Here is an 8,591-nt window from a genome sequence, read left to right as displayed (position 1 = left end):
GGGACCTTAAAGCTCATCCAGTTCCAACCCCCTGCCATGGGCAGGGACACCTCCCACCAGCCCAGGTTGCTCAAGGCCTCATCCAGCCTGGCCTTGAACATTTCCAGGGTCATCCACAGCCTCCCTGGGCGACCTGTTCCAGCATCTTTCCGCCCTCACTGGAAAGAATTTCTCCTTAATCTCCAGTCTCAGTCTACCCTCTTCCAGCTCTAAGCCCTTGCCCCTTGTCCCATCACTACAAGCCCTTCTCCTCAACCAAGCTTAGCAGCCAAAACTGGGTAAAGCCAACTGCTGGGCTCCAGCCTGCCTGCTGCCATCTGCGACTTGGAAACCTACCCTGAAATTCAGCAGAAAGGGGGGGGGGAGGGGGGGGGGCGGGGGGAAGTACATGCCCTGCAGCACAAACCCTGCAGATCTGTTCAGTGGCAGAGAAGACTGATGGCAATTTTGGCTTTCCAGGTGTTTTGAAGAGTTTTTTTTACAGCAGGACTGACTTTAAAGGAGCAGCTTTACAATTATTAAGATCTTTAGGTGCAAGCCTACAGAATCAAGCTTTTTGGGTGCAGCAAAGCTGAACACACCCTCTTAAACTGACACCTGATGGTGTTTGCTGGTTAAATTGAGAACACATAATTAATTCCTTTTCAAAGACGACTGCCAAGGCAAGGAGGAGGATGACTTCTCCTATGCCATACCACACTTTAGCATCCCCTGCTCCTGCAACACCTACCTATGTTTTCTCAAACCCATGTGCCCTTTTCTGGCCCAGATTCAACAGGGACTGATGCACAGATCTCAGAGCAGCAAAAATCCCCCAATCCCAACCAGCAAACAGTGCATGAGAGTTACCTTCATCCTAGAGTCCTCCTCTGCGTGGTGAGGGAACCACTAACGTGCTCCTCTCCCCTTGGATGGGGCTTTCTTCCTATCATTACCATCAGTGACTTGCCTCCTGTCACTTCATCACAAGCCTGACTGTCTCCCAGACCTGAGCAATCCTTGGGAATGTGGCATGGATGAAAATTAACCTCCCAGCTGTCATTTCTCTTGACTGAGACTTGTAATTATTTCAGAATTTCATTACCCAGCATTTGGGTGCAGCTCAGTGAGTCTATGGAGTTAGAATACCTCAGCTCCCAGTCAATGCTTTGCCCACCCTTAGACTGTCAGGAATTAGCAAAGCTCTGCTTGCACTGCTGATGAAGTTTCTCCCAGGAGCTGTTCCTTTCCCTTCCTCTGGCATTTGGCCCCATCTGCTGGATGGAGAGGAGGTTTATTGGTACCTGCAAGCGTCACAGATTGCATGGGGTTGGAAGGGAGCCTCAAAGCTCATCTTGTCCAACCCCCCTGCACTCAGCAGGGACACCTCCAGCTAGAGCAAGCTGCCCAGGGACACATCCAGTCTGACCTCGAGTGTCTCCAGGGATGGATCCTCAACCACATCCCTGGGCAGTCTATTCCAGTCTCTCACCACCCTTGTGGTGCAGAACTTTTCCTGATGCCCACCTAAATCCACCCTGCTCCAAACCAAATGCTTCAAATGGTTGGCCCCTGTCCTATCACTACTTTGCTCATGTGCAAGAAGTGCAGGAGCTGAGGCTTCATCTTACTCTTTCTGTAGTAAATGGGTGGAAGTCATCACACAGCTTGGTGAGGCTGCAGCTGAGACTGTTTCTGATGCACACATCCCCGTTTTCCACTTGTGTCCTTTGGTTATCAGCCAGCCATCATCTGTCAGAACAGGAGTTTGTTTATTTAGTACTGGTTGCAGATTTTGGACTTCTATCCTCTAAACTTTGCTGCTTATTTCATTTGCTCTTAACCACTCAAACTGAACCAAGGACCACTTTGCCTTAGCCCTTGTTAAACCTGCAAGGTGAGTCAGGTCTGGTTTCAGAGAGCATGGTTTATTGAGCCACTCTGGGAGGGGGGGAGGGAGAAATGTCTGCTGAAGCCTTCTTGTCATTGGAATTTACTGATTAAAGTTAATAATGAAAATCAGCTGCTGGTCTCGGGCTAATGGGCTTCAAGTTCTGCTTGAAACAAGCCTGCCTGAGTCCTCTCTGCAGCAGAGTCCCTGCTATTTATGAGTCAGTGGTCAAAGAGCCCAGGAGAGTCCTGCTGCACTCCTTGCAATTCTGCTGTTATTGCAGATATTAGAGTTAATTATTCCTGTGACATTTTCTGTCCTTTGCAAGCACACAAAGTATGTTATAAAAAGAAAGGAGGAAGGGGCTAAATAATTTCTCTTTGCAAAGCAGAAGTGTTTTGTGGCATGGCTTAAGGCTGTCTCCTGAGCTGGCATGAGCTACACCCAGCTCAACAGCCTTGCCAGTGGGGGGTTTATTTGTACCAGAGGTGTGGTGGATGCTGCTGTGCCTGTTACCAATGTACAAACACATCCCTAATTGCTGGAGCTATGGCTTGATTACTTTTTTATTCAGCCTAATTTTATTGGGTTTAAAGTTCTTGAGAAGGGGAGATTGAGATTGGAGATGAGAAAGAAATTCTTGGCAGTGAGGGTGGAGAGACACTGGCACAGGTTGCCCAGGGAGGCTGTGGATATCCCTTCCCTGGAGGTGTTCAAGGCCAGGCTGGATGAGGCCTTGAGCAACCTGGGCTGGTGGGAGGTGTCCCTGCTCATGGCAGGAGATTGGCACTGGGTGATCTTTGAGGTCCCTTCCAACCCAACCCATTCTGTGAATCTATGAATCATTAATTTAGGATTATTTTATTTTTTAATCACACCTTTACCTTCTGTAGCCTTCAGTCCTGTTTCTAAGGAATCACACATTGAGTGAAGGAGTCAAAGAGCTGTCACAGTCAGGAACTGATTCATGATGCTGACTTGTCCCTGCTGTTGTTATATGAAGATCAGGAACCACAGTGATGAGTTTAGGTTTGGTTTAAAAATGAGGGAGTTTCCTGACAGATCATTCTTCAGCAGAGATTAGGTGAGGAGCTGCAGAGTATTCCCTCCTCCATCTGCCAAGAGCTGCATCTCTTCTCTGGCTTCATCAGGAGCCTATTTCACTGTTAGTTCTTCCTTGTTATCCAGTACAACAAAGATGCAACCAGCAGGATTCTCTCTGTAGCTCATTAGACCAGATGCTGGTTCTGGCGTGTGCTGGTAGCTTCACTTGAGCAAACAGCTGAGGGCTAAATCCAATCCCTTCTGCAGCCTCTCCATTAGCTCACTGCCTGCAGGCAGCAGCAAATCTCATCAGGAGCTATTTGGGCAAATTAAATGACTGTTTGGAACTCGGTCTCACTAATAATGCAGAGCTGCCCCCAGATATCTATTTAAGTAATCATTACTTTATTTTAGAGGAAAAGGTAAGCCCTGGTGTGTCAGCAGCGTGTTTGGGTGGGAAAGGGAACAAAGTGGGAGCAGGGAGGGAGAGTCTGCGGACTGCAGAGGGCAACCTTGGCCAAGGAACGGCCGTGGCTCGCCTCTTGTGGCCACTCCAAGTGAAGGGAGGCTTAGGGACAGGGCAGCGCCCTGGCAGCCAGGGTGGGGGTCTGGCATACGCAGGGCTGCTCACATGCCGCTCTTTAGCACTGCAAAGCTTCCCTGCCGCCTGGAGTTCAACGTAAATCTCTCCATGCAATGCAAAGCTTTCAGATGGTGGGAGAGGGAGAGGGATTTGTCAAGACTGACACAGCAGGGCAGTCAGATTTGCTCACTCTCAGCTCTGTGCTGCATTTCCTGGACCCCACAGCCTCAGCACTGTCACTGCCCTGCAACTGCCATGTGAAGGTGAACAAATCAGGAGTTCTCCTTCCTCTAAGCCTCTGAGCATTCCAAGGAACAAACAAACGAAGAAATCCACAAGACAAAACCAAACCAAACCACAAACCAAACCAAAACCATGAAATGAAACAAACCAAACCAAAACTGTGAAATGAACCAAACCAAACCAAAACCATGAAATGAAACAAACCAAAACTATGAAACAAACCAAACCAAAACCATGAAATGAAACAAACCAAAACTATGAACCAAACCATGAAATGAAACAAACCAGAACTATGAACCAAACATAACCCAACTCATGCAACAAAACAAAAAGATGTTTTTTCAAGTAACACTGCCTGGGCATTGCAGGTAATTGGAAACCAGCCCCATGTGTGCCTTGTTTAACCCAGGGCTGAGTGTAAATGCTGTCAGAAATAAGGCTTTGACAGCTATTCACACTTCATCTCTTTTTAAAGACGCCATGGCAGCCAGGTTGGAGTAGGTGATCTCTAAGGTCCCTTCCAACCTGAGCCATTCTGTGATTAACTGCCTCTGGGATCCTGCCCTCATGATGTGGTGACAATCCAGAAGCTTTCCTGCCTCTCTTCCCTTTCCTTTCAGGACACAATCCTCCCTTTTTCCCCTGGCTGAAGGCTGGAGATAAATAGTGTGGTCTATTTAGGAAGCTTAGCAAAGCCTTTTTCTCAAGTTCACCTTCTCAGAGACAAAGATTCATCATCCAGTTTGCCCAGCTCCTCTCCAGAGGCACATTTTCCTGCAGTGGCTTCTGGATTTATAAAGAAATGATGAAACTATGATTATGCTGCAGACTATTGTGAGTCTTGTCTCGATTTCCCTGGATGAGATTAATTATTAAATACACTTTCTCCACTGGAAGGTAGAATCCTCTGCCTGAACCTCACAGGAGAGCTTACAAAGAAATAAAAAACACCATGAATCTTAAATTACAAGAATTGTAGAGAGCTTCTCCAGGACTGGGGTGTGGGTGCTGTGTGTATCCTGCTGCCAAGAGAGCAAGCTCAGAAGGGAAAGCAAGGCATGGAGGGAGGAATTCAGGTTTGCAGCACTTGAAAAGTTGGGAACTTGTCTCTCATCTTTGTCTGCAAAGGCAAATGGCAAAGAGCTGGTTTGCATTTAAACTGCCAGTGAAGCATACAGGACCTGGCCAAATATCTCTCTTCTTTAGAGGCTATTTGAAAGAGTTCCTTTTGTAGGGGATCCTTTGGGTAGTAAAACCCCAATTGTCCAATTAAAACAGGAATGCTTTGAGCTGTGCCAGGTTCTCCTCTGTGGCACACAGCAGGGCATTTGGATTGCATGTAGACCTTTACCCAAGCAGAGGACATCACACTGCGTGCTCTGTGTGCTGCAGGGTAACTTTAGTTTAGCGTTGAAGCTATTGGAGTTCATGATAAAAACTGCAGAATCATTGAATGAATCAGAAACTGGTTTGAGCTGGAAGGCACCTTTAAAGATCAGCTAGCCCAACCTCCTTGCAGGGAGCATCTTCAACTGTGGCTGCCTCCTCCCTGGAGGTGTTTGAGACCAGGTTGGATGAGCCCTTGAGCAACCTGGGCTGGTGGGAGGTGTTCCAGGGGCTTGGAACTGGATGATCTTGTAGGTCCCTTCCAACCCAACCCATTCTGTGAATAAACCAGAGCAGGTTGCTCTGAGCCCCAAACAACCTGATCTGGAATGCTTCAGGGATATGTATCCTTCTGCTGCTGGGAACACCAGACCTGGAGGCAGTATTGGAGGTGGGGTCTCAGCAGAGCAGAGTCAAGGGGCAGAATCCCCTCTCTTGCCCTGCTGGCCACACTCCTCTGGCTGCAGCTCAAGATGGGATCTGCCTTTTGGGCTTGAGGACTTGGACATTGTTGCAATTATCAGCATAGAAAAAGTCCTGGAAAAAACTAAAATCCTCAAGCTTTGCACATTAGTGACAGGCATGGCCTTTACCAAGAAGGTAATTATTCACTTCATGACACTCCCACTGCCAGACAGCTCCAGCCACAAGCTTAGCTCAGCACTCTTCCCATTTTCTTAGAGGCTGGAGAACAGCAACTGCTAAAGCCAGCTCCTCCACAGATACTCAGCTCAAGAGAATCGTTTTCAGGCACTGTGTCTGATGAAATAATTTCAGCAACATTTGGGTGCCCACAAATGGACCTGCTGGCTGCTGGGACAGATAGCCAAGAGCTTCACAGTGAACTCATGGAAGATCCATGTCCCCCACCAAGCCCTGATTCAAATCCAAGCCCTTTCCAGCTCCGACACGCAGCTCACACGGCCATCTCCTGTCCTAATTAAGCAGGAGTCTCAGCTGAGCTCTCTGCTGGATTTTAATTACAGAGTTATTAATTCATGGGGAAAAAATGGACATGTTTCAGGTTGGCTGTAGCAAATTAGCAGGCAGGTGCTTGGCATAAAAACTCAGAGAGGATTAAACTAAGGACTCGCGGACGTGGAGCTGTTTTACTGGGAGCGGTGTGCACAGCACCACTCAGGGTATTGCAGCATGGGGAGGCTTCTGGGGATAAAAAGCAACCAGAGCAACAGATTTTGTCCTGACTTTGCACACGGCTCTGACCCAGGGTTCTTCTGCAGGGCTGGTAGCACACAGGCCCTGACTGGTTAACCTGCACTGTAGGGCAGACCTTTAGAGCCTGGCCCATCTGCATGCAATGGCCCCCAGGCAGCTCTGCCTGTATGGATCAGAGATCAGAATATTAACTGAGGAGCTCCAAGCTGCCCACCAGACACAGCTGCAGTGCTCCAACTCCCAGCCATTAGCAATGACAGCATCTATTAATTACAGCTCGTTACATGGTCCTCCTTGCTCCAGCCACTGCAGGCTTTGTGCTCTTCAGGGCCCTTACCTTCCAATGCCTTGCTGAGGTCATGAAGCAACAAAAGAAAGATGAAATGTTAGAGCCATTAATTTCTCCAGAGTCCCTCTTCTGATGCCTGCTTGCAGACATTTGATGGCTGTAATATTCTCTCAGCTGTGGCTTGACCAGAGACTGGAAAATTGTGCTTCCATGCCTGCCCACAGTGGCTTTTGTCACAACTGAACTGAGCATTTGGCTCCTAATTCACTCCCCTCTCTCTACAGGAGGTGCTTTGCTGTGGTGGGCAGTCCCAGAGGATTCTCACTGGAAAGGGTTTGGATGATGACTTGTCCAGGGAACTGGCTTGCTAAGAAGGCATGAGGGTGCTGAGGGTGCCTCCTTGGTGTCCATCTGCTCTGGGTTTTATTCTGCATTCCATTTAATGAGCCTTGCTCTCCTTAGCATCATGGCATCATAGAATCCTACATTGGCTGAGGTTGGAAGGGACCTCAGAGATCATTTCCTCCAAACTCCCTGCCATGGACACCTCTCAGCTAGGTTCATCTGCTCAAGGCATCATTCAGCCGGGTCGTGAAGAGCCCCAAGGAGGAGGCATCCACAACCTCCCTGGACAACCTGTGCCAGAGACTCACCACCCTCCTACTGAAGAACTTCTTCCTCAGCTCCAGTCTAACCCTGCTCTGCCTCAGCTTCAAACCCTTCCCCCTTGTCCTGTCTCTAGACACCCTCAGGAAAAGTCCCTCTGCAGCCTTCCTGTAGGATCCCTTCAGGTACTGAAAGGCAGCTCTAAGGTCCCCCTGGAGCCTTCTCTTCTCCAGGCTGAACACCCCCAGCTCCCTCAGCCTGTCCTCATAGCAGAGCTGCTCCAGCCCTTGGATCACCTTTGTGACCTCCTCTGGATTCTCTCCAACAGCTCTGTGTCCTCCTCCTGATCATGGAGGAAGTCTGAACATCACCAGGATTGGAACTTTTGATGCCTGTAAACCCTTTTTTTTTTAACCATCTAGATATGAGGACTTTGCCCAAGGTTACAGAAGAGATCTGCAGTAAATTAGGGAATTGAGTCTAAGCCTCTTACATCTTGGAGCAGCAGCCTGAGTGTTGCTTTCAGAAGAGCCTCACTCCATTACCCCAGCTAAGTGCCTGGCTCAGGCACTGCTCCCTGGATTACCACAGGGCAGATTAACTGCAGGCTATTGAATTTTTAAAGCATAAAATAAGTACCTGCTGTAAGCTCCTAACAGCCTTCTCCTAGCAGGCTTTTGAGGAATTTCCAGCACTGCCTCCATCCTGTACCTCTGCACAAACAGAGGAGCTGGCAGCACTGCACCTGGGCAGCAGCCGAGCAAAGCCTCCTGAGGTTAGTTTGAGGTCCATGAAAAGCCAGGTGGCTCCTGGCAGCCCAGGTGAGTTATCCTCCCATTGCTACACACAGATGCCCTGGAATGCACTCAGTGTTTCATCTACCACACCAGCTTGCTCAAGGCCTCACCCAGTGTCCCTTTCAATATTTGCAGGTTTGGAGCCTCCACAACTTCTCTGGGCAGCCTGCTCCAGTTCCTCACCACCCTCATGGGGGAGAATTGCTTCCTCATGTCCAACCCAAAGCCAGCTTCTTCCAGTTTGAAACTGTTGACTCTCATCCTGTCACTCTCAGTCCTTGTCATAAATCCCTCCCCATCTCTTCTGCAGCCCCTTCAGCTACTGGAAGGCTTCTCTAAGCTCTCCCTGGAGCCTCCCCTTCTCCAGGCTGAACATCCCCAACTCTCCCAGCCTGTCCCCATAGCAGAGGTTCTCCAGCCCTCTGATCATCTTTGCAGCCTCCCCTGGGCCTGCTTTAACAGTCCCATGTCCTCTGACACGTCCTTCCATGACAGTTCCATATCCTTCCTCTTCTTCCAGCCCTTTTATTTCTGATGCCTCAAGGCAAGCCCAGTGCAGGGGGGTTGAGCTCGATGACCTCCAGAGGAGCCTTCCAA

The sequence above is a fragment of the Melanerpes formicivorus genome, unplaced genomic scaffold (assembly GCF_026170545.1).
Source record: "Melanerpes formicivorus ecotype bairdi unplaced genomic scaffold, bMelFor1.0.p_v2 SCAF_21, whole genome shotgun sequence".
Lineage (NCBI taxonomy): Eukaryota > Metazoa > Chordata > Aves > Piciformes > Picidae > Melanerpes > Melanerpes formicivorus.
Note: the sequence above shows the minus strand (reverse complement) of the source record.